The sequence below is a fragment of the Monodelphis domestica genome, chromosome 2 (genome assembly GCF_027887165.1).
Source record: "Monodelphis domestica isolate mMonDom1 chromosome 2, mMonDom1.pri, whole genome shotgun sequence".
Lineage (NCBI taxonomy): Eukaryota > Metazoa > Chordata > Mammalia > Didelphimorphia > Didelphidae > Monodelphis > Monodelphis domestica.
Genome location: NC_077228.1, coordinates 255,474,632 through 255,501,542, shown reverse-complemented (window position 1 = coordinate 255,501,542; position 26,911 = coordinate 255,474,632). Strand labels below are relative to the sequence as shown.

At 37.8% G+C, this 26,911-nt stretch overlaps 1 protein-coding gene and 1 pseudogene across 1 annotated transcript in view; both read right to left on the bottom strand.

Moving 5' to 3' along the window:
• The window catches only part of LOC100618250 (zinc finger protein 286A), a 73,636-nt gene extending 47,732 nt beyond the window's left edge, over positions 1-25,904 (bottom strand). Inside the window, exon 1 of the mRNA XM_007483090.3 lies at positions 25,873-25,904. The gene's annotated coding sequence lies outside the window, so the exon portion shown is untranslated. The remainder of the gene's footprint in view (positions 1-25,872) is intronic.
• On the bottom strand, positions 12,292-25,658 carry LOC100618206 (zinc finger protein 883-like; annotated as a pseudogene).
• Positions 25,905-26,911: the final 1,007 nt, after the last annotated feature.

The following is a 26,911-nucleotide window of genomic DNA, read 5'->3' as shown; positions in this document are numbered from 1 at the left end:
GTACCCTTCTATCTTAGGGGCTGACTCTTCCCCTTGTGACCGGTCTGCCAATCAAGGGAAGCAGTGGCAGGACACCCTTCAGATCTCCAGGCAGTTCTCCACCGACCTGGGACCCTGGAATTCACTGAGGACGTGCCCCTAAAGACATTGTCTGCAGCCTTCCCTCCCCCCCTTATTCCCCTCCCTCTCTCTCTCCTACACATAGGTAGGGATAGCTCTACACCCATGCTCAGCACTGAAGAAACTACAGAAGATTTAGACCTCTGCCCTTTTTCCCTTAGACATTTGGAGAGGGGAGGGGATGGGATGGCAGGGGACACTGAACCAGGTGGGGACTGAGATTCTGGCCCTCCGGGAGGCTGTGTGGTTCCCCTATGGATGGCTGGGCTGGCCAGATGGCACAACTCACCAGGAGCAGTGGAGAAACAGCTAGCAAAAGGAATACATGACCCACTCCCTTCCATTTCTTCACTTTCTCCCCTACCTCTTGGTCACAGAGTATCCCTCAACTGGGAAATACCTTATCCTACCCGCAGGAGCGCACTGACTGTGCCCCCGTTCTGGCCTACAGCCCTGTGTCTCCTCTAGCTCCCTCACTGCCCGCTGCACCCCCTAACAATAGTACCCCAAGTGACCTACTATGCCAAGCAGGACCTCCTCTTCCTTAAGGAGGGGGCCTCTGTGCAGCCTTGGGTGAGGAGTGCTGCTCCTATGTTAACCATTCAGAGATTATTAGGGACTCCCTGAGCAAGCTACGAGAAGGTCTAGAAGCTCTGACGGAAGGAGAGGGAAACTGCTGGCCCCTGGTAAGCCCACCTTTTCAATTCTTCTCCCTAGTCACGTCCCTCATAGGACCCCTCATAATCTTAACCCTACTCTTGACATTTGGCCCTTGCGTTTTTAACCGCCTTGTTCGGTTCGTGAAAGGCCGGCTGGGTACCATCCAGGTGTTGGCCCTCCGACAACAGTACCGACCCCTAGCGAGCCCCAGGCTGAAAGCCACAAGCTGCCTCAGTGGGCAGGCACCCCCTCTGCCCTCCTAAGAGAAAAAGAAGTTGGAAATGAGGGAGATCTAGCCTCAGTGGGCAGGCACCCCCTCTGCCTCCCTAAGAGAAAAAGAAGTTGGAAATGAGGGAGATCAAAATTGAAAGTTGCCCTGAGAAATTCAGCCAGGAAAAATGCCAAGGCCCCACAGATAGATAAGCTCCGGGTTTGTGCTGGGGCCTGTCCAAGGTCCCTGATAAGCTTCAGCACTGAGACCCCAGGTGCAAAAAGCAACTTTCCAACAAAGGTTATTCATGAAAAAGTATTGAAACCCCAGCCTGTCAGAAGCAACTTGGAACTCTGATGGCAGAGGTTCCCACTGATGCTCGAATCAGTCTTTTTTTCAATAAAGGGCCTGCTCCGCGTCTGATTACATTGCCCGAGATTCTTCCTTGGTGGGGGGTGAATTCCCGGACCTTAACACTCCCCTGTTCACATTCTGGGGAGGATTGGGGAGGATAGATTGTGTCTCTCGAGAAGAGCTTTAGATCTGGTATGCTGCTTTACAATAAATGTTCATTATCCCTCTTTGATAATGTTCCAGTCTTTCTTTCTTGCGACTTCATAGCTGTTCTCCAACAACTCTAAGCTGTCCCCCGACAGTTCTAAACTGTCCCCTATTACAACTCCATAGATGTCCCCTGCAAGTGATGCGGAAGATCAGTCTTCCTTACTCCAGGCCTAGCTTTCTATCCCCTGAGCCACCTAGCTGCCCCTTACCTCCTTTTTTAGTGAACCCTTTGCCTAAGATCTTTCTAAACACTAGTTATCCAATGAAATCAGGATTATGTGCATTTTTGTCCCAGGACCATTGTTTATGTATATTTAAAAAAAAACATCAAAAACTTTGTAAAAGGTGGGGCATACTTTATTATTATGAATCATCTTGAATCTATTTTTAATAACTATAAGTAAAAGACTAATATTTAAGTGATTTGAACCTATGCAGATACACATGTATAACTCCATTTTCACAAAGGAAAGCTTTCCTTAGTTTTTGTCCCCAAGAATGGAAACCACAGATAAGATGACAGAGTAATCCACTGGAAAGGTGAATTGGGGCTCTCATAAGATCCTTAAAACTAAAGATACCATCCCTTATGTAGTGAGATTTCTAGTCTCTGTTATTAATGTTGTCTCACATATACCTAATATAGGCAAATATAAGAATATTACTTAAAAGAATCCTATTCATTCTGCCTGAGGTTTTCTAATAGAAAGCAAATTCATTGAGGCCAGGAACTATTTCTTTTTTATTTCTCTATACCTAGTGCAGGCCTGGTACATGCAGAGTATCCCAAAAGGCTTTAAAAAAATTTTAAGATATTTTATTTTCCTAATTAAATGTAGTAACAACTTTTCATATACATTTTCTGAAGTCATAAAATCCAAATTGTTTTTCTGGATTTAGAGAGATAGCATGTTTCTTAACCTAAAATTACTCTCAAGAAGAATTTAAAATTTGCAATTTAAAATAATACATTCCCCCTGAAGAGGGTGTTATGGGGTATATAAATCAATTGGCAAGAGAAATAAAAAATAGAAAAAATAATCCAAATTAAAAAAATAAGTTCTGGATGAAATATAGACTATCAAAGTCTTATAAATATAAAAATTCTAAGTAAAGGAAAAATAAATCCATAACAGGTCCTTAAGTCAGGGCCCAATTAAAATGATTTAAGCAATTATGCATTTAGTCAGGTATAGTATATAGTATATAGTATATAGTAGTCAGGACTATATAGAAAGTTTGCCACACCATGAAAGACAGAAAAGGGTCTAGATTATAGGAGCTAGGTAAGAGCCAAATTTGAGATACTTGGTAGACTGTGGGACAAGGAAGACCTGCCTTTAACACATGTTAAACAGCCGCAACCTCGAACCCCAAATAAGTTCAAGTCCTCTTGTCTTGGCTAAAAATTTTCATGAATTCCATTGGGATCAGTTAGTCTCTTTGACCTTGTGCTCGACAGGCACTATGCAATGTATGAGTGAAAATCTGTTACCCTAAAAAAAAAGAACTACATATCCTAAGAGCCCACTGACTTCCTGTTATTATCTACTTCCTATAGACAGAGGAAAAGGGTGTGGGCTTTGGAGGCTCCTCCTCTCTAATGTAGAATCAGCAGTGATGGTGAGTGGGGATGGCTAAAAATGTCTAACTAGCCATAGGCACATGGTCTTTATTTTGTATCTTCTTTATTCCTTGATTTCTAATGATCATTAATAAATCTCTTAAATATAATATTATTGAGATTTAATTTTCTAGTCAGAGAAGAACCTCTTAAATTTTTTAAGATAGCCTAGATCTCCTGCCAAGGGTTTTTTGCCCACCCCACCCACCTTCACAAACTCTCTTTGGAGCTGCTGCATTTTTCTTTTCCTACTTTTTTCCCAGTTGATTGTTCTCCCTACTGGCCAGGCTATTTTTATGGGGTGTGGGAGGACTCTTGGCAAAGAAGAAATAAACTGCTTCACTTGTCCAATTGCTTGAGTCCTTCGTTCCTCGTTCCTCCTTCGTTCCTACTCGCTGCTGACTCTGGCATTGCTGATACCGCTTCCTCCTGATCTTCTGGACCCAGATCACTCACACAGCTCCAGCCCCTGGCCTCCAGAAATCCTCCTCCTGATCTCTAGCTCCAATCCTAAATCACCTCCCCCACCCCCCCACTGTTGCTGTCCCTGCTGGGCTGATTGCTGTCACTGAGAATATAGAAGTCCCTGGAGTTGCTCCTCAGGGCAGATGCTAAAAAAAAAAAGTGTCTTTTTCCTTGGGCAATGATTAGCCTCCTCTCTCTGGGGAAACTAGCATTTTACCTCAGTGGGGGACGGGGAGAAGAAAGAGACTCTTCCAAATAGGAAATTTATTACAATCATGGTGTATTCTATGAAAGAGCACTGCATTACCTATTTCAAAAAGCTTCCAGCTTTAGGATGTTTTTTCTTCCTACCACTGATCCTTTCAATTATCTTGCCTGATATTCAGGGGAGAAATTCATCCCCCTACAATCCTTTGCCATTTGGGCCTGCCCAGTTTGAGATTCCTAAAACCCATGTTCTCCCTCACTATGGGAGATTCTATAGTGCTGACAATAGGGATCTGAATTTTAGAAAAAGGAACTTTAAAGGATCTGGAGGTGAAATTTTAAGCCTTTACAGAGTCCGTTTTTTTTTTTTAAATGAAAGTCTGTATCTTATTGTATTTTGCTGATTATTTTGTTTAAGATTTAATTTTGTTGTTTTAAGCTCATATATTAAAGTATTCGATACTGTTCTGTTACACTGAATCATTTTAATCTACTGTGTTTTAACTATTAGATATATTCTGTTACCTTTCCCTTATGACTACTGAACAAAATATTGTAAAAACCCATAAACAGCCTTTTTTTTTCCATTTTGGATTTGTTAATTGTCACATAGATGATAGATGGGACTCAACCTGGCTAACAACCTTTAGAGAATTTAATAAGCTAAGAATTTAATTGTAATGTTAAGGGGTCTTCAGAAATAATTTTAATTAACTAGTGGTTTCTGAATGGATGAGTTTTTTTTATATTTATATTTTAAAGAATGTTGTATTAAAGGTAGAGAAACAAAGATATATTCCTACCAAGGTATTTCTGTGAAACAAGAAGCCAAAAAGAGCTCCTGCAAAACTCAGTTTAATTTACTTCCACCAGAACAATCTAGATTTTTTGGTGATGTTCTAGACCCAAATAAGTTTTACTTAAAAATATATTTGCCAAGGTTGAAAGATTTGCTACATCTAAAATAACTGTGACAAATGTCCATCAGTTCATAGTTTTGTTGTTGTTTTGTCATAGAGCAACTTATATGAAATATGATAGTGGGTTTGTTTGCTATTGTAATTAAATGGGCTATTAAAATTGCAGATATTGATACTTTTGGAATGTGCATTACATATTGTACTATTGTTCTTTATAAAAAAATGTTACCTTGTGAAAATCATTTGCTTTGCACTCACAGTGGATCATGGCCAGGTATGAAGAGGAAATGGACCTCATTTTTTGGCGAGAAACCTTTGTAGTCTACATTTCCTTAGCTGACACAGAGTGTCAATAATTGTAAGCTACATTTTTTTATTTTGAAAACTGTTTATTATTATTTTGCTTGCATGTGCAATATACTATTTCAGTTTTATTTTTTCTTTCCTTTTTGTATTTGAAGCATATATCACCAGATTTGATATTTTCTTTAACTTTTTTGATTTTGCAGTAATATAAGTTTAAAATATATTTGCTATAATGTCAATGCATGCCTAAAAGCTTGAGACTATAAAAATGATGCCACTGATTGTTTAAAAAAGAATTATGGGACTTTGCTTAATGATTCTGTCTGATTCCAGGATAAGAGAGCAGCTACAGACTTAGAGGACATAAATCACTTTAATTGGGCCATGACTCAAGGGCCTGTTATGATTTTATTTTTCCTTATTTAGGATTTTTTTCATATAACATTTGGAATTTTTGTCATGTTTTTGGTATTTTTGACAATGATTCATATGCCTCAAATCCTTGTGTGATTTCAATGTTTCTTTATATTCTCCTCAGGGTGAGGAATGTTTTTATTTTATATGAAAAGTTTAATTTTAAGGGTAGGAAATTTGCTGCTTCCTGGAATCCAGAAACTAAACTCCTTGTGGAAGATGCCATGGAGATGCCCATGGAGACCACATGCTACTCCAAGAGATCCTGAGCAAACCTTTTGATGTGAAAAAATTAGACTGGGGGAGGGGGAGTTAAATTCATTTGTTTTGTTCAAATGCATTTGTTTTTATTAACTGCATTTATTTTGTTAAATGCTTTTAATTTGTATGTTGTGCTCCCTAATTGGTTTTGTTCTTATTTCCCTTTTGTTTCATTATCTCCAGGTTGTTGTACTTTTCCTTTGTAATATATATATATATATATATATATATATATATATATATATATATATATATATATATATATATATATATATTTAGTTTATGTTTGATATAATCCATTGGGGAGTCTCTCAAAGGATTATAGGGGGAATTGCAAATTTTAAAATATTGTGAATGTGTGGGGGGGAACTGCATTCCCCAGTGTGCCCCAGGGGTCCCTCCCCACTATTTCCTGGCATGAGATTGGTCTTGAATGGACCAATCCCATGCAAGGGAGGGACCATGCCTCCTTCTGGCACATCAAGGAGAGAACTTTGAATCTGAGAAGATTCAGAGTTTAGCAGGGTTAGTCTATTTCAGGCGGGAGAAACTCTGTTTTTTTTCCTTTAAAATAAAGGTTTTTTTAAAGATCAGAGTCAGATAGCTTTTTTTTTCTCAGCTCTTCAGAACCAATATACAGTAGTGATTCAAAGGCAAAAGATTAGGGTTTAAAAAAAATCCCCAGCATACTTGAACATAATTGTCTGCATGCTGTTTCCCCCATTAGACCAAACTCTTTCAACATGGACTATTTTTTGCCTTTACTCACATCTCTAGTGCTTAATACAGTGTCTGACATATTTTAAGTACTTAATAAATGACAGCAGATAACGTGACTTGACTTTTAACTGAGATAGTTCTTGAAAAAAAAACATATAATCCATCAATGGATCCCTTTGCAAAGCTTGTCCAGCTTCATAGAATCTATTGGTGTTTGCATTCCTCTAGCATAATCTTAAAGAATCCAAAGTCATCTCCACAATAAAATGAAACACCAGAGCTTCAGTACAAAACATATGTCTGTCTCTACTCACATACATACTCCTATGGATCTGTGTTGGTATTATGAGTACATAGACTTCTAACTCAGGAATCATTTTCACAATAGTAATGAGAATTCTGTTAAATTTTTTCACTTTTTTTATGATGTTATTTGATATTTGCCATGTGTAGGAACTCATTTTTCTAAAAAATTTAATGATACATGGGGCCACATATCATTATTCAGTTTCTACATAGTCAATAAATCTTTAGGATCTCTTAATTCTTATTTTTGAACCATATTTTACAAATTATTTATTGTTTTCCTTCCCCATATCTATTATTTACACTTGTTACTGAGTCTCAAAATATATAAATTTCTTTCAATAACCTTTACCTTTTCATTCTCTGCAATAGATAATGATGTATAAGATACAAATATTTTCATAGTGTTTTCTACTCTTCCTTTCATTTGCATGGGCAACCAAAAGATCTCTGGAAATTTCTAGCACTAACTTAAAGAGTTGGGAAGGCAGCAGGGAAAGATGGAGACTTCCACATAGAGAGTGAAAAAATAAAATAGACAGTCTATGACACAGTTCTTGGTTGGATGCTATGGCTCATTGCTGGGGGCCATCAGTCCACGACGCCTTGACAAAGTCACGTGTGGTAGCTGGGGAGACCACAGAGTGGTCCTTGGCAAGATGTGACTGCCCACTCTATCCCCCTTGCATGACACCTTTCATCAATGCCCCTTACCTATGAATTGACATGATTATTATTCCCCCTAGTCTCAAAAGAAACAATGCAAGAGCAAAACACATGTACCCTTATTCTCCAAAACATCACCAAAAGATTAAACCCTCAAACACAATCCCAAAAGACTATCGTGGGTTAACTTTTACTTAGGCACATAATTCCCAGCAAAACTGCAGCTACTGCCCAAGCCCAAAACTTTCTCATGAAGCCAGCACACAAATCAATTATAGAGGCCCATACAATAGGTACAGGTACAGTACAGGTACACTAAGCTTCAATATGCCTCAGTGACTCAATTACACAAATCAGTAACTCAAACTCCCTAGTAAGCCACCTGTGACGAAATCATTTATCTTGTGTGCAACCTTTATTCTGTCTGTAATCACAATACAAAAATATAGAATGTTAATCAAGTGACTTGTTCAAAGTTAATGTATCACTTTTCTAATTATCTCTCTTTGATTTTGTGTATCTGCATGCCAAGAATATGTATATAAAATAAATCCCAAGCCTGGGAATGTCAGAGCAGCTGTCAGATGCAAAGCAATCCCATGGCTGTTATGATTAAGCTGTCTTCCGTTTGTTATTTTTGTTGATTGATCGTTCGCCACCAATTGGGATACCCTGGAATCTCGGGCAAGGGTGGACTTTGCCCGTGACAGCTCATGGTTTTGTTTGTAAGCAAAGAGCTATAAGCCTACCCTTATCAGAGAGGCTTTCTAGTCATTGTTTCCTGATAGAAAGCACACTGCATAAGTAAAATGCACCCTGATGAGTTGGATCCCAGAAACTGGAAGCAAAAAGAAGCTTGGTTAGAGTAAGATTCATGGCCATGACCACGAAATCAATGGCATACTGTTCAGCAAATAAGAGACCAGCCTAGCAAGAACTACATGCATTTGAAGAATGTATATAAGGTTTATGTGGGGAAATGTTTTGTTACTATTTTTCTTACTGTCATACCATTAATGTTCTTGGCTGACGACAGTCAAATTATGTCTCTTAGGTGGATGTGACCCTCATATTTTGAACTTGGAGTAACTTAGAGGGCCTATGCATGAATGAAAGGTGTCCCATGTATTAAATATATGTATATTTTCCAAGTATCTGTATTCAGTGCCAATCAAATCTACATCCTTTCCTTTGTAGTTTATTCTTCCATTTCTTCCCTGCTTTTCTGAATCTAAAGATATGCATTTCAAGTCCTCATACCTAATCCAGTGATTTTTCCAAAAGGAAATATCATTAGCTTAAAGGATGAATGAAATTTCTATTGCTTTCTGATTTTATTAATTTGAATGTCACTGAAAGAGTCTTTAAGTTTGATGTTTAAACATAGCAGAATATGTCCCTGCAAGATTGCATCTGCTAGTAAATGCAGAGTTCCATAGGTCAGTGAACAGGGCATATTGGAAAAAGTCATATGATGAATACACAATTTTATCCAAATCCCATTTTTAAAAATACCCTTTCCAAGACTTGTACAAGAATACTCATAGCTGCGCTCTTTGTGGTAGCAAAAAATTGGAAAAATGAGGGGATGCTCTTCAATTGGGGAATGGCTAAACAAATTGTGGTATGTGTTGATGATGGAATACTATTGTACTAGAAGGAATAATAAACTGAAGGAATTCCATGGGAACTGGAATGACCTCCAGGACTTGATGCATAGTGAAAGGAGCAGAACCAGGAGAACATTGTACACAGAGACTGATACACTATGGTACAATTGAATGTAATGGACTTCTCCATTAGTGGAAATGCAGTGATCCTGAACAACTTGGAGGGATCTACGAGAAAGAACACTATCTACATTCAGAGGAAAAACTGTGGGAGTAGGAACACAGAAGACAACTGCTTGATCACATGAGTCGAGGCGATATGGCTGGGGAGGTAGACTCTAAATGAACATCCTAGTGTAAACATCAACAACATGGAAATAGGTTTTGATCAAGGACACTTGTAATACACAGTAGAATTGTGCATCAACTACAAGAAGAGTGGGGGAGGGAAGGGAGGGAAGGAATATGATTCTTGTAACCAAGGAATAATGTTCTAACTTGACTAAATTAATAAATTAATAAAAATAAAAATACCCTTTCCAACCTCCTATTCTCACTGGCATCTTTTCTAAATTCAGTCATTCAGCCCTTTTCACAGTGGACATGATGATGACAAGTGCTATCCAGTCTTGACCTGTTGGACAATCTATTATTGCTTGCAAAGTGAATCTGTATTTAATCTAGGACACATTTATTCCCCATTGTAACTTCCAGTCATTCCTTTAGTCTATATTCTCATTTGCATTCTAAATCAAAATTTCATTTAAATATTTATAGTCAAGAATTTTTCAATGCTTAGGATTCTATATTACTTAAATTTCTTTTAAAATTTTCTAGTCCACTCATACAGCTTCAACAGAATATTTTAAGTTTTAGAGTATTCTGGCAGGTATAAAATTGTACAGAGCAATGGTGCATTGTAACCCAACAATTAGTAATAATAGCAGCTATTATCGTGTGCTTACTATTTACAAAGTTAACATTTCCATGCATTATCTCATTTGATATTCACAAATAAACCTGCAGGTAAGGTGCTAAATTTCCCCATTTTACATATAAGGAAACTGAGGTTCAAAGAGTTTAAAATGACTTGTCTATAGTTTTACAGCTAGAAAATGTCAAATGCTGTATTCAAACACAGGATTCTCCTGACTCAGAGTTCTTTTTATTTTACCACATTTCCTCTATTATTGAGTAGTTAGGAGAGAGAGAGACAGAGAGACAGAGAGAGAGAGAGAGACAGAGAGAGAGAGAAATAGAGAGAGAATATATATTTTATCTCCTGACCAACTTGGTTTGGCATAAATAATAACCATAATTCATGGACTAGATCCACAGAGATAAGAATAGCAATTATATAGAATTTTAAGTGCTGGATAGGATTTAGGAAATTCAACCCATTCATTCTGCAGATGAAGCAGGAATAGAAGCAGAAAATAGTTATGTGGCTTGTCCAAAGTCACCCAGTTAATTAGCAGCAGAGCTAGAATTAGAACCCAGGTCATCTGCCCTTTAATAGAATAATCTCATCACTATATAATATTATTTGTCAAGGGCAGTGGACAGGGCTTTCAAGATCTTCCTTTTGCTCCTTCCAACTATTTAAATGAAAACATTTAAAATGTTTTCCCCTCCTCTGGTGGGAGGATTTACATGTATGTATATATAGATATAGATATAAATGTTGGATTTCTTAGTGGATATGACCCCACAGAGTATCTTGAACCTGTAAACCTTAAAATTTCTTAGACTTATGAATGTTGGAAATTTCCCCATTGATCAATTTCATACTGGAAAAAATTTCCTATTGATAGTAAGAACTCTATTGGAATGTGAAACCCCTTAGCATGGGAGGATCCTTCTCCTCCCTACATAAGACTACTTTAGGACAGAAACCTTTTGCTAAACAATGGAAAGGGCTTTGACCTATGCTTAAGCATAGAACAGGAAGTTCTTTGAGTCATGATTGATTTTAGAATTGATACAATAGAGATACTTGGAATGACAGAACCAGGTCTTGGAAAATACAATTTCCACCCTACTTAGAGTAACAGGATTTAGGAAGGGCTGCAGCAAAGGATCAAGATTTAATTATTTGAGAATATGACCTTCAACAGACATGTGCAAAGCCACAGACCTCTGGGCGGTCCTGGGTTAAACTAGAACCACCATTGGCACAGGGGAGAGATCGACAGTGATTAGTAGATGTGAGAACTGAGGGGAGGGAACTTAGATTGTTTCCTTAAAGATAGCGGGGTCTGAGGAGAGAGGGAGGAGGTTTTGCTCTGAGGGAGGTGGCTCTGAAGGAGGACTGAGGAGGTTGCTCTGTTGGAGGACCAGGAGAGAAGGCTGGCTCTGAAGGAGGAGAATTCTCTGGAAACATTTCTTGAAAGGAGGCTCTCTTGAAGGTGGAGCCTGAGGTTGGCATGAGAAGCCTTACCTAGAGAGATCTTGGGTGAGTGATAAAACCAACTGACTGATTTATTCATTCTTATTCCTTTCTTACTTTCTCTCTTTTTCTATTGATTAATCAGTGTATTATAAATTAAATTTCTCTATAAAACCCAGTTGGCTTGGGCATATTCATAAATTGGGAATATATTCCCTGGCGACCATCTTATATTTATATAAAACCAAGACATAGTAGAAAACATATTTCAGCAGTCATAATTGTTATATATTTCCCTTGCTCCCAAAACATTTTAATTATCACAAACCTATAGTAGCTTATTTGGAAGGCTCATGAATGAGGATGTAGGGTGCCCCATAGAACATATATGTATATCTTCTAAGATTACATTCAGTACCAATCAGATCTACATTCTTTGTAGTTCCCAGTTCCTTCAATTTCTTTTGTGTTCTGAGTCTATAGATATACATTCCAGGTCTTCAAGCTCAATCCAGTGATTTTTCCATAAAGGAAAAAAATTTCAGTTTATGGGGATAAATGAATGCTCTTCTGTCTTCTGACATTGTAGACTTAAATGTCAATAAGATTTTTTTTAAGCTTGATATATAGACATAGTAGGGTTGATGTTCTATAGGAGACTCTATATGCTAATAGATATATGGTTTCTACAGGCCAGTGAGCAGAAGTCCATAGATTATTGTCCCAGTTTATGTAAGAGTCAAATACATAATGAATCTATACATATCTATATCCATATAGTTAGGACTAGCTCTATATACATGTATGTGTGTGTGTGTGTGTATATATATATATATATATATATATATATATATATATATATACATATATCCATATATATATATATGGAAGCCATTTGGAAGAGAGGTTTCTTACATTGATTATGCTTACAAGCTTTCTCTCCAATGAGTTTTCGGATGTTTGGTAAGGTATGTGTTTTGGCTGAAGGCTTTCCCACATTCATTGCATATATAAGGTTTCCCCCCCAGAATGAATTTTCTGATGCTTTGTAAGGTCTATAGTTCGGCAGAAAGCTTTACCATATTCACTGCATTCATAGGGTTTCTCTCCAGTATGTATTATTTGATGTTGAATAAGACCTGAGCAATATCCAAAAGCTTTGCTACATTCATTACATTTATAGGGTTTCTCTCCAGTATGAGTTTTCTGATGGTTTGTCAGATTTGTACTTTGACTGAAAGCCTTTCCACATACATTACATTTATAAGGTTTCTCTCCTGTATGAGTTCTCTGATGTTGAATGAGTGCTGAGCGGTCACTAAAGGCTTTTCCACAGTCATTACATGCATAAGGTTTTTCACCAGTATGAATCCTTTTATGTTGAATAAGAGCTGAACAATAACTAAAGGCTTTCCCACATTCATTACAAGAGTAGGGTTTCTCTCCAGTGTGAGTTCTCTGATGTTGAATGTGGCCTGAGCGATCACTGAAGGCTTTTCCACACTCATTACATGTATATGGTTTCTCACCTGTGTGGATTCTCTGGTGTTGAGTAAGGAATGCACTCTGACTGAAAACTTTCCCACACTCATTACATTCAAAAGGTTTCTCCCCAGTATGTACTCGCTGATGTTGAGTAAGGTATGTACTACGGCTAAAGGCTTTTCCACATTCACTACATTCATAAGGTTTTTCTCCAGTATGAACTACATGATGTCGAATAAGGGCTGAGTAGTTACTAAAGGCTTTCCAATATCTGTTACATTCATAGGGTTTCTCTCCAGTGTGAGTTCTCTGATGCTGAATAAGTGCTGAACAGGCATTGAAAGCATTGCTACAAATATTACATTTATAGGGTTTTTCTCCAGTATGAATTTTCTGATGCTGAATAAGGTCTGAGCAATAACTGAAGGCTTTCCCACATTCATTACATTCATAGGGTTTCTCCCCAGTATGAATTCTCTGATGTTGAGTAAAGTGTGCACTCTGACTGAAAGTTTTCCCACATTCATTACATTCATAGGGTTTCTCTCCAGTGTGAATTCTCTGATGCAAGTAAGATGTGTACTCTGACTAAAGGCTTTTCCACATTCATTACATTTATAGGGTTTCTCTCCAGTATGAATTCTCTGGTGTTGAATAAGGTATGTACTTCGGCTGAAGGTTTTCCCACATTCACTACATTCAAAAGGTTTCCCCCCACTGTGTTTTCTCTGATGTTGAATAAGGGCTGAGTAGTAACTGAATGCTTTATTACAATCATTACATTTGAAAGATTTCTCTCCTGTATGAGTTTTCTTATGATTTGTGAGGTGTGCACTCTGGCTAAATGCTTTCCCACATTCATTACATTCATAGGGCTTCTCCCCAGCATGAATTCTTTGATGTTGAATAAGGGATGTAGGACTTCTAAAGGTTTTCTCACATACATTACACTTACAAGGTTCCTTCCCTACATAGACTGGCTGCTGAATAATTAGATGTGCATTTTGTTTGAAGCTTTTTTCACATGCATCACATTTGTGTAATCTCTGTTCACCAGGAACACTCTGTTGTGCAACAAGAGATGGCCTCAAGTTGAAGTTTTTCCCACTGTTATTGGATTCTGACTCTTTCTCCTCTGTAGATATTTTGATATGGGAAAATGTTATATTCTGCAAATTTTTCTTCTTGTTTCCCAACTGACTCTCAAATTGGACTTTGAATTTCAAGACTTATCCCAGCATAGAGTCCTGGTGAACACTACTTGAGAGTCTTTTCATTAACATACTATGGGATGATCTTTCTTCTTGTTTTGGTGTTGATTCTTGGGTTTTAAACCTGGTCTTTGAATCTGGAATAAATTTAATAAAAAATGAAACTAAAAATAATTTTTGATATGTATACATGGCCTTGACAACCATGAAACATGTTCTTTTTTATTTTAATCTTTACCAAGAATCAAGAGTACCAATTCCAAGACAGAAAAGTGAAAAGAGTTAGGCAATTGGGGTGAAATGACCTATCTAGGGTCACACAGCTAGGAAATTTCTGAGGTCAGATTTGAACTTAGGACTCCCCCCACCCCCCATCTGTAGACCTGGCACTCTATCCACTGTGTTACCTAGCTGCTCCTAAGCTTGATCTTTATCCAGTGATAGAGAAAAAAGATAGGAAAAAAGTCTCTTTCACTAGATCATGGGGTCAATCTCTCTCTTGCTTTTAAAGTGCATTCATTCATTGCTCTGAGGAAAATAACCAATTGCTGGTAAAATTAGGCCACTTTCAGATGATGGAGATTTATAATATTATAAAAGGAATTGTACTGGCATGTCCTTTTTATCTGGGAAGAAAAGAAGACAGAAGAAGAAAGGTAACCTGAAAACACTACTGAAGAGAATGAGACAAATCCAATGTAAAAGTTAAGCTATAACCTAATGAGATCAAGACATGTCAGTGATTATAAACAGCCCTAAAGGGGGAGAAAATATTAATAATCCTCATTTGGACTAGAGAACACATAAAATGAAGATCTAAGCCCAGTTTGTTACCAGGGTATCCGCAGAAGCCAGAGAGCCAAGGGGTTGAGAACACTGAATAAATTTGTGGCTGATAAGAGAATATTTAGTTAAAGAAACACATAGAAAAATTAAAAAGCCAAACTTCAGGATATCAATGAACTGGAGGTTTGTCTAACTCAACTGGATTCCCAAAGATAATGGTGTTTTTATCATGGTGACTTTGTGCCCTTCTCCTGGATGGTGCTCATGTGATTATAGGTAGGGTCTAAAAAAGCCTTTGGGCTTGTCTCAGAGGCCCCCACCTTCAGCTTCCTTCAGAGCAAGCTTCTTAGAGCGCACACGAACCACCCCGACCAACTACTCCAAAAACCCCCTCTTCTGGAGTCTTCAGACCCCCTATCTTTTAGGAAACCATCCAACTTCCTCCCCTCAGTTCTCCCATCTACCAATCACTGTTCATCAATTTCCCTGTGCCAATGGAGGCTCTAGCTTAACCCAGGACCGCCCAGAGGTTTCTGGCTTTTGCACATGTCTGTTGAAGGTCATATTTTCAAATGATTAAATCTTTGCTCCTTTGCTACAGCCCTTTCTAAATCCTGTTAACCTGAGTAGGGTAGAGATTGGAATAATTAAATTTTGATCTAGGCTGCAGCCCTTACTCAATCCTGTTAGGACTGAATAGGGTGGAGATTTATTCCAAGTATCTCCATTGTATCAATTCTAAAATCAATCATGACTCAAAGAAATTCCTGTTCTATGCTTAAGCATAGGTCAAAGTCCTTTCCATTGTTCAGCAAAAGGTTTCTGTCCTAAAGTAATCTGAAGAAGGGAAGAGAAGGAACCTCCCATGCCAATGGGGTTCCCATTCCAATAGACTATCAGTAAGAAATTTTCCAAGTATGAAATATCCTAATGGTGAAATATCCAATATTTATAAGTCTAAGGAATTTTGAGGTTTACAGGCTTAGCATGTACAAGTGGACATAGCAACAAGGAAAAAGGCTAGCTAAGATTAGGGACAATATAAGAAGATGAGGAAGAAATATAGGATGAGGGGTGAGGAAAAAGAGTACTTTATTCCTTGACTCAAACCTTAAGGTATTCTCTTCCAGTGAGTCACTACATGAACGGATTATTATACCTTCCTAGATGGTCTATCTATCTCTAGAATCTTACCACCCCGATCCTTTCTGCAAAATGTTCTCAGATTAATCTTGCTTTGGCATCACAAATGCATCTAAAGGGCATTTGTGTATCTATGTCTAAGTCTGTAGTTATCTTCTGTGCTGCACAGTATAATCTAAGCCAACATAATTCCTTCTATAATATTATAAATCTCTGTGGGGTTTTCCTTAATGGACTTCCCTGACCAGCAGGGTCCCACAAAGGAAGGGGCTCACCTTTGTGATGGGACCCGAGGAGAGGTAGGAACCGAGAACCAGGTTGGAAATGAAAGACACGGACAAGTCAGTGGTTGAATAGGGCAGGCAATCCCTATGATACTCCCTTTGATAGGAAAGTATGAGTACAAAGGAACACGAGGTGGATGAGGAGATTAAGATAGGAAATGCAGGCCGAGATGGTTACAGCCTCGGGGAAGGAGAAGGTCAAGAGGAGAGAGAGATAGTCATTGAGGAGCCCAGTGGAGCTCCATGAAAAGGAGAAAGGCCAAGAGCCAAGAGGAAGTTCATGGGATTGCCTCTGAATTTTATTCCTGTCCTGCTTGTGCGGTACACCCAAGGATGTAGTAACCACATCACAAAGTATAGACAATTAAGATTGGGTGGCAAGGTAGAGGTTACCTTTGGGCGTGTAGATTGCAAACCTTGGTGCTTTCCCGGGGAATTGAGTCCGAGCATGTTAATGAGTTTGTCTTAGCCAAGGGCCACATGGCCAGTTCAAGGTTACATTCACAAGCCTCATTGGTATAACCTTATGCTTGGAGACACGGTAACCATACAGTCATTTATATTTCATAGATGTGAATATGCTTGGGATGCTACAATCTCCAACATCATCTGAAACTAACCTAATTTTAGATTCAATTGATCATTTTTTCCTTAGGAAAATGAATGAATACACTTTAAAAGCAAGAGACCTGGTAAAAGTCTATGATCTGATAACAGGGACATTTTCTTAATCACTGGATGAAAATCAAGCATGAGACTAGTCATTTATTTACTTTAGTTTAGTTACTAAAAGCTTAATTGTTCCTAGCTTCTCTGGGAATTATACAATTCTAATAGTTCTCTGCCTGGGTTTTCCCAAATGATATATAAATGACAAATTTGGTATTCTCACACTGTTGGTGTCTAGTTGAGTGAAGTTGGTTTATGTTTCAATATGGACAATATTTTCTAGAAAGAGCTGACAATGTGTTCCAATAAATGCAGCAGCAAACTACAAGAATTAAATGAATTGAGGCTTGGGCCAGGTTCCTGCTAGTCAGTGAGTTTTGAGTTTTGAAGTAAAGTTCCAGGGATGGGTAAGGCTCAAACCAAGTTTTTGTTGGTTAGTAATCTTTGAATCCTGGTTCATCATTACTTAGAAAGAGTTAATATAAAGGAGGGGGCAGCTATGTGGTACATTGTCTCAATGACTCATCACTTTGAACTTCTACAATGAACTTGGCCATCATTGCCTAAAACAGAAGGCACCTCCATCTCTTACAGAAAATTTCTTCTTATAAAATAATTTGAAGAATTTTCAAGTTGATAAAGCAAGTTCATCATTGTCCTCTTCTTATCAGTTGATCAAGTAATTCACCTTATGGTGAATACTCTATAAATGGCTCTAAGATTTCTTGCCAGGTAAAGACCAAAACCAGTTGCTCTGCTGTCTAAGATTTATGTAGCTTACTACTTTCTGACACTACTGTCAATGCTATAGGAACTGTCATAATGTTGTAACTAACATTTAGTTAACTGTTAATTTCACACCCAGTTATTGAACCTTTTACCATGACTATTGAATTAGTTTCTGACCATCACAAATTTTGGTTGAATCTTTCTTTCTCCTGTTAATTTACTAGGAAGAGACTTCCTTTGCAAACTGAGATGCAATAGATATTTTATTCTGGTTGGAATTTTTCTTCAGTAGAAAATGAATATGTAATCTTGGCTTGTCTCTTAGAAAAGTCACCTACCTCTGTCTACCTTAAGCAACATCTTATTCTGCAGAAGTTGATTCTTAAACAAATTTCACCCTGCCTATAGTCCTATCAAAGAAATAATGTTGGGTCCCTTGCTGCAGGTTATTAAGTTTGTTTAGATCCAGTAATGGAAGCTCTATGTCACTTCAGGAGTGCAAAATGGTCCTGATATAGTGATCTGAATTACTAAATGTTTTATAATTGCTTAATGAACTAACTAGTGTGCTATTCACTAAACTGTACATGAAGTTACACATAAAAATACCTTGGCAGATTCTTTCAGCTTCTTGTGCTACCCAACAATTATTTTTCCTTACTCTTTCCTAGCTTCCATAAAATCTAAACAAAAACGGGTCAAGAGGCTGGCAGAATGCCATTTATATTTGGATTATTTGTAGTATTCCCCAAATAGCTGATTGCTTACACCTGGATTTTATTTTTATCTTTATGTGTTTATTTATCTTTATTTATCTGATTTTGTTTATTTATCTTTCTTTTATTTAGAACCAGATCTGTAATTTGATTTATTCAGGAAACTCCTAGTAAGGACATCATTTTACTAATGCAGATCCACACCTGTTTGTTTTTCATATTAATTATTACTAAATCTATATGTTATGGTTTAGGAATTTATATATAAGATAATCATTAATATGCATTTTTATTTCCCTCCCTTTCCCTGGGAAATGGTGAGACTAACTTTTAGGACATGGATATATATGATATATAATACACTACATTCTAAGTTATCCTTAGACAAATGTCATGACTTACAAATCTTGTCAAAATGGAACATTCATTTAGAAACACTAATAGATGGACCAAATACATCCTTGCATATAAGAAATATTTTATAGATATTAAACAATCTTTAACAGGCATAAGAAAAAGATGGTCAAGAAAATACAAGAAGTTTTTCTAGATCTAGAAGACTCTCTCTGCATCTGAGTCCATATGGGGTTGCTGTGGTTGTTCATCTATTGAAAAGGACCAATGACATCAAGGGGTCATGTCTTGATTTGTTTGTGGATTGGATTTAGATGAGGCAGAGCTGAAGAAAGTCACCAGCCTCACTCTCTCTTCCAGAGTCTGGTCACAAGACAAAAGTCAGTACATCTGGTGTTGGCCCAGGATGCAGTGAGTGATGATATCTTTGCTGTCTGATCAAGCTCCAAGTGCTCTACAGAGTGTGCCTCAGCTACCTTTATGGCCATTGGAACAAACTGGCTGTAGCCAATAGGTGGGACACAACTGTTAGTGTCACTCAAGCATAGCCCTCACCCATCACCAATCATCAGCAGGTTCTCTGGGATTCTTGCCAAACTCTCTCCTTACAGTCCCTAGTACCACACTTTCTACTTGGCTTCACTTCTGTAGATAGTGTCACTTTTTTTTTGCCTAACTTTTTTGCTCTCAGGACACTTTTAAACTATTAAAAATAACTGAGGATCCCTTAAAGAACTTTTAGGCTATATCTATTAATAATTACTGTTTTAGAAATTAAAGGACAGCATTTTTATGATAGTTTAGATTTACACCATTGCCATTAGCAAGTCTGTACATAGATTTTAAGGTTTTTTAAGGTTTGCAAAGTGCTTTATAATATTTCATCCTTACAACAACCCCAGGAGGTTGAAGATACTATTCTCCCCATTTTACAGATGAGGCAACTGAGGTAGGTAAAGATTAAGTGACTTGCCCAGTGTCACACAGCTATTAAATAGTGGGATTTGAACCTAGATATTCTTCACTCCCCAATTGGCACTAAATCCACTATGTCACCTGGCTGCCTCAACTACTACACATTAACTGCTCCTGTCAGCCCTTTCTTTTTACTATTCTATCCCCTATACACAAAAGTTTTCTCTCCCGTGGCAATTCTATGTTCCTCACCTCTATTTAAATCCCAACCATACTTTAGAGTACAGCCCAAATACTATATCCTCTATGAAGACTTCCCTGATCATCATTGGTTACAGTGTCTTTCCTTTAAGTTTTGGTTGTCTGTACTATTCATGTACCAAAATACTTATTCGTGTACTTCCTTATATATTCTTTCTGGGAATAAGGTCTTTAAATAGAATATAGCTGGACAAAGAAACTACTGAACAAGGAAATAAAACATACCAATGCTTTGAGAAACAAGATGACATTTCAGAAAAGAAAGAGTGACTCCAATTCATCTTGAATCTGACTTTCTGAGGCAGATTCCTTTCTCCTTCCTCCTCTGTATTCTTCTCTTGCTAAAAAGCAGCATTCTGAAAAGGAAGACCTTTGGGGTAAATTTGACTAAACAGGTATCATTGAGGTTGGGTAGGATGAGAGCTATAATTGGAACATAGTTCTGGATGAGTATACCTTATTCAAGAAAACAGGAGAAATAAAAAGGAGAGAAGAATAGAATTGCACATAAAGAATATACATCAATGTGAGGAAAACATGGTGGATAGTAGCTGGGTAAAGATCAATGAAAAGTTGTCATGGAATCTAGAAGAGGGTAGTCAGTCAGTCAATAAGCATTTATTAAGCTTCTACTATACATCAAAACCATGCTAAACACTCGGCATACAAGAAGAGGAACCAGAGGATCTTTGCCCTCAAGAAGTTTACAATCTGATAAAATGAATGAAATCTAAGAGGACCTCAGAGAATATCTATTCCAACCCCTTCATTTTAGAGATGAAGAAAATGAGGCCTAGGAAGGTTAAGCAATTTTCCTAAGGTCTCACAAGAAGCAAGCAGCAGAAGTGGAATTTGAAATCACAACCTGTAACTCCAAAGGTAGTGCTGCTTCTATTGATACCTGCAGAAGAGAAATAAATTTGTTACTGGATTAAATGCTACAGACCATCAGATAAGAGAGAGGTTGACTGGAATGATGAGTTTGAGAAACAAATTACAAAATCTGGCATAGATACATGATAAAAAATTAATGTAGGACTTTATCCAGATATTTGTAGAAGAGTCCTCTATGCCAAAAGCAGAGCTAATAACTTCTAGGCTTAATGTAATGATACCTACATCCTTTAAAAAGTGGCAGAAACAAAAAGGGGAAATTCTATTCTTGATCTGATTCTCACCAACAAGGAGGAAGTGTACTGAGGTGAAAATGATGGGAAACTTGGGAGGAAGTGAACCCTATATTTCTTGGATTTTGTAAAAGAGAAGGGAGTCAGGCACAGTGATAAAAAAAAATACCCTAGCTTTGAGGAGAGCAGATTTATAGGATTCAGAAGAAAGATAGCATAGATGGATAGGATCTCATGGACTAAATTCTACAATGTAAAGTCAACTCAGGAATAATATGAAATTCAAAAATGAAATTTTGAAGACACAGAAAAACAATTCAAATGAAGATCAAAATTAGGAACTAAAACTAGAGGTAGATATATGGTCACACAGAGAACTTATCAATCAACTTAGATTTAAATTAGATATTTTAAATTTATATATATATATATATCTTAGATATTTATGTGTATAGCTAAATAAAAAGCAAGTAAAGGAAAAAGAACAAATATGGAAGTAAGGCACAGTTCAGTAAATGTTAAAAGTCAGAATGAATTTGGGCTGATGATGAAAGCTGAAGATAAAGAAAAACGGATATTTTCACAATATTGGGGGAAAGGGAGACCAATAAAGGGATAGATGTTGGGGATGAATGGGATGTTATTAAATGACAACAGAGAGAAGATCAAACTGTTTTATTCCAATTTTGCTTTTGTTTTCTTTATCATGGAGACTGACTTTTGTACTGGCAAAACCAAGAACTGCCAAAAAAAAATGACTAATGGTGTGTCAGTATATAAAGAAGGGAAGCACTAGATATCCTTGCTAAATTAGTCACTTGGCAAAGATGAACTACAATCTTAGATACTGGCAGTTATGAGTGTTGGTGTACTCTATCAGCCAGATTCCATCTCCCCTGGGAAGAACTAGAGAGGAACCACACAACTAAAGGACAAATATTGTCCTTATTTTTAAAAAGAGAAAGACATAGAATAAGCGAATTATAGGCTAATGACTTCCAGACCTGACCAAATTCTTTAAAAGGTCATTAAAAAGATGGTTGGAGAACATCTACAGGGGGAAACAAGATTATAAAGGTTCCTCAAGAGCAAGTTATGCCAGACCTGTATTGGCAAAGGCATGGAGGGGGCTGCTCAGTTTCCCCTCTCCACCATTCCTGAGCACATTTTTTTGCATCTCCCACCCCTCTGTCCAGAAGACCAATGTGAGTACTTCCTCCTCCTCCTTTCTGGGGTAATGTAGGAGGCTCACAAGGTAGCTTGAAGGTGCAGTTTGGTCACATGATCTCTAATAGGTTTGCCAACACTGTACCAGGCTAACCACATCTTCTTTTTGGATAAGGATAAGACTATAGATCAGAGGAATGCTGTAGATATGCTCTACCTAAATTTTTAGCAAATCATTTGATTAAATATCTCATGCTTTTCTTATAGAAAAGATGGAGATATGTGGATTAGGTAGAGTAATAAGTGGTTGAATGGACAAATTCAAAGAATAGTTCATTATTAACTTGAAGGTATCCAATGGTGTGCTCCATGGACTTAAGGTTGACCGTAAATTTTTTATTTTTGTGAAATTTTAACATTTTTATCAGTGATGTGGGTAAAGGCATAGATGACATATTCATCAAATTTCCAGATAACATAAAATTGAAATACATAGCTAACACACTAAATAAGAGAGTTAGGATACAAAAATATCTTGACAGGTTAGAATACAGGGTTGGACTTAATAATATTACATTTAATAGGGATATGTGGAAAAATCTTATACTTCAATTCAAATATCAAGTTAATTAGCACAGGATGTTTGAGGAAAAATTAGTAAGTCACTTAACCTCTACTGCCTAGTCCTTACTGCTTTTCTGCCTTGGAACCAAAACACAGTACTGATTCTAAGTCAGAAAGTGATAAAAAAAAAATATAGACAGAGGTAGAAATAAGGTCTCATTCTACTCTCTCCTGTCAAATCACATCTGGAGTGACTGTGTCATTTTATAGGGGCAACCAGGATGACAAAAGACTCCATGTGAAGATAGTTGTAGGAAAAAGGATTAAGCCTGAAGAAGAAAAGACACAAGGGAATATGATAATTAACTTCAGGTTTTTGAAGAGTTATCATGTAGAAGAGGTATTAGATTTGTTCTATTTGACCTGAGAGAAAAGAACCCAAAATAATGGGAGTCAGAGCTTGATGTCAAGAATAACTTCATAACCATTAGAGCTATCCAAAGGTAGAGTGGGCTGCCCTAGGAGTTAGTGGGTTCACCATTATTATCCTTAAACAAAGGCTGGATTTATCAGGTATACTATACTGGGGATTTTTTTTGGGGGGGAGGGTATGTGTTGGACTAGGCCATTGAAGTTCTTAATTCAAATTCTGTGAAAAATGTGAAATGAAAAGATCAGGGCTACACTATAATTCCCAGACTCAACTAGCCTAGAACTCCTCCTTCTTCAGCTGGATGTGCTAACAAATTTACCCTCCAAATCTAAGGATCTGAGCTTATCTAAGAATAGCATTACTCCTTCCTAAGATCTCCAAATGAATGCACAGGGAAACATAAACCTCAGGTTTATTAAGAATTTGAGGACAAAGTTAGAAAACGTTAGTCTCTGAAATTCCTGTGAATAAAAATCAGAATATGGATGAGAATAACCAGATAGAGAAATAGCCCATTAAGAGATGGTTTAAAAATGAATTCCTAATGATACTAAAGTCTCTCTGCAAATCTCTCTCCGGGGATATATATTAATATAAATAAAATTGATTATTCCTACTTGGACTAGACTGATCTTCCTTCACCAACTGTATTTTTCACTTCTGTCCATATGCTCTAGGATTAAATCTATAGAGCTAACCCTTTCTTGTTTACTGAGTGTTATGACATCACTCAAGTACATGATTATTGCTGGTATTACTTCATGCAAACGTTAAGTTTCTGGAAATTCTGGTGAGAGTTTCTGGGTCAAGCTTGTCTTTCAAGATGGATCATAGTTCCAGGTATATATGTGGTGTGGGAGGGTTAGGCGGGGAGGGGTCTTTCCTTCTAATTTTATTTTTGAGAATCCAACTTGTCTTGTTCCTATGGAAAAAGAAACCTAGAACCTAAGGGGAATATGTTTCTTCAGATAAAAACTTTTCTTCCTAGAACTTAAATATTTATTCCCAGGCAAGGAAGGGGCTCTCAGAAAAAATAGGAGAGAATAAACCTGCAAGGTAGCACGGTGAGGTGAATAGGATATATTAATGTTGGAGCCAGGGAGATCTGCATTCGAGTCCTGAATCTGACACGCACTAACTGTGTGAACTTAATCAGCTCAGTCTCTTGGTGTTCCCAGACACTCTAAAATAGTAAGTTAAATAGAGTTAAAGAGGTAATTTTCACATTAGAGCTTTCTTAAATTAATGAAATGGGGAGGGGGAGACAGTGACTACAAGAATAATGAACATTAGAGAAACACAAAAGATCAAGTAACTTCAGTAAGAGACAGATCCCAAGTTATATGTCTGCTTTCCCAGGGTATCAGTGAGCATCTGAACAGTAAGTGAAGCAGTGGGGCAAGAAGAAAGGAGAAGGGAATAAGGATTTATTATCTATTATTTGCTGAGCACTGTGAAGTGAAAAGAAGCTCTGGAGCTTGAAGTTCTATATTTAAATCACATCTCTAATGACTATGACCTTTATGAAATGTAGCTTGACCTACCTTGACTTAATTTTCCTCATCTGTGAAATATCATCTATGATCCAGTGAAGCAAATAACAAAGAGGGCTCCTGGACTGAACTCAGATTCATAGAAAGCATTTTTCTCTAACATGCCTTAATACCTAAAATTAAAAATGATTGTGACTATCCCCTGTGTAGCATACAGACTCAAAACTAAGTGGCCAGGGGGCAGCTGGGTAGCTCAGTGAATTGAAAGCCAGTCCTAGGATCAAATCTGGCCTCAGATACTTCCCAGGTGTGAGACTGGTCACTTAACCCCCATTGCCTAGCCCTTACCACTCTTCTGCCTTGGAACCCATACACAGTATTGGTAAGGGTTTAAAAAAAACAAAACTAAGTGGCCAGATTTCATCATCATCGTCAGCAGCAGCAGCTTTCTCAGGACTACAGGTGGATTCTTACTTCCACAAACCATTTCTGATCTATGCTGGATGGGCATCTACCTTCCTGTCATATGAACCCAGATATGCTGCTAGCTCCTCTGCTCCAACCTTGCTCTGAGGAATATAGGATTGACTCATTCGCTACCCGTCCCCTCTCCTGCCCACCCCCCAACATAAAGAGATGGCACATACAGAAGAAGGCAGATGGAGGTGGGGTGGGAGTGTCCAAAGATAAAGGTGGAATGGTAGCGTCGGCAGGAGGGTTTCCGTTTGCAAATCGCTAAATACTTTAGCTCATTTGAGACTCACATCATCGCTGCTACGAGGTACCCTATTTTGCTGCTGAGAAAACTGAGGTCCACAAAGGTAGCGTCTGCCAAGATACTCCTGACACAATTCAAAGCTCAGCAGAGTACGCGACATTGCTCGTTTGAATGTTCGCTTAGAACCATTAGATGTCTGAACTGTGAGGGAATATCTAGTCCAACCCCTCCCACTTTAAAGAAGAGGAAGCTGAGGCCGCTAGAAGGTCCCTGCTCACTAGCCCCAGGGAGACACCCACACTTTAACCCCCTCGCCCGTCCCTCACGCTTGTCCCCTACGCAACAGAGAACTGCAACTAAGAAACTGGACTCACCTCGCGGATCTCAGCTGAACAAAAGATACATAAGGCCAAGAGCCATATGGAGTCGCGCCTGCGCAGGTGTACCTTACAAACTACGATTCCCAGAATTCTTTAAAACTGCGTCATTTTCTGATCTCAGAAAGTTTTCTGGTCTCAGAAAGTTTCCTGAGGGGTCCGCTACCGTTTGGTTCCCCCTTCTTCTCCCCCCCCGCCCCCCCCCCCCCCCCCCCCCCGCCAAACCACAAAGCTTTGGAGAAAGGAAAAAGCTGATTTGTGTTTCTGCAACAACAACAAAAACCTCAATAGTATGGAATTTAACCGCCATCCTTATACGCGACAATAGTTTAAAGGTTAAGAAAAAATTTTTTTTAATACGATTAGTATGTAAGGGTGGGGTGGAGGAGTTTGTATATCTACGCAGAAGGGCAAGAGACGGAGAGACAGTGGGAGAGAGAGAGAATGAATCAGTAAGAAAAAATAACATGGAGAAAGATGAGGAAAGGAGAAGCTGAGAATATGAGAACTTGTACAATGTATATTTTATTTATGTTATGTACAGAATAGAAGGGAAATTCTAATTTTTCACGTTAAGTCGATGTGCAATAGAATGACAACAAAACCCCAACAAATTTTGGATACAGGCAGACATCTTTATTTTAGAATTTAATTTTAAATTTATTTCAGATTAAAAATCCATCAACAATCATTTATTAAATGCCTTTTCTAGGCTAAGTACCTTTATTAGAAGGGGATTCAATGATAAAGACGAAACAAAACCCCTAATATAAACAGTTTATAGTCAAGCAATACATTACCATATTGACCTTGACGAAAAGGAAAAACACACATACACACACCCAAATGTATAAATGGGCAGAATGTTTCTTCATTAGATCTCTAGAAGCCTGGCTGTTGCTGGTCAGAATTCCTAAGCCTTTTAAAGTTGCTTGTCTTTACCATATCATTATATAAATTGTTATCCTGGCTCTATTTGCTTTATTCTTCATCAGTTCACAGCATACTCACCCAGCTGTCTCTGAAATCATCCCTT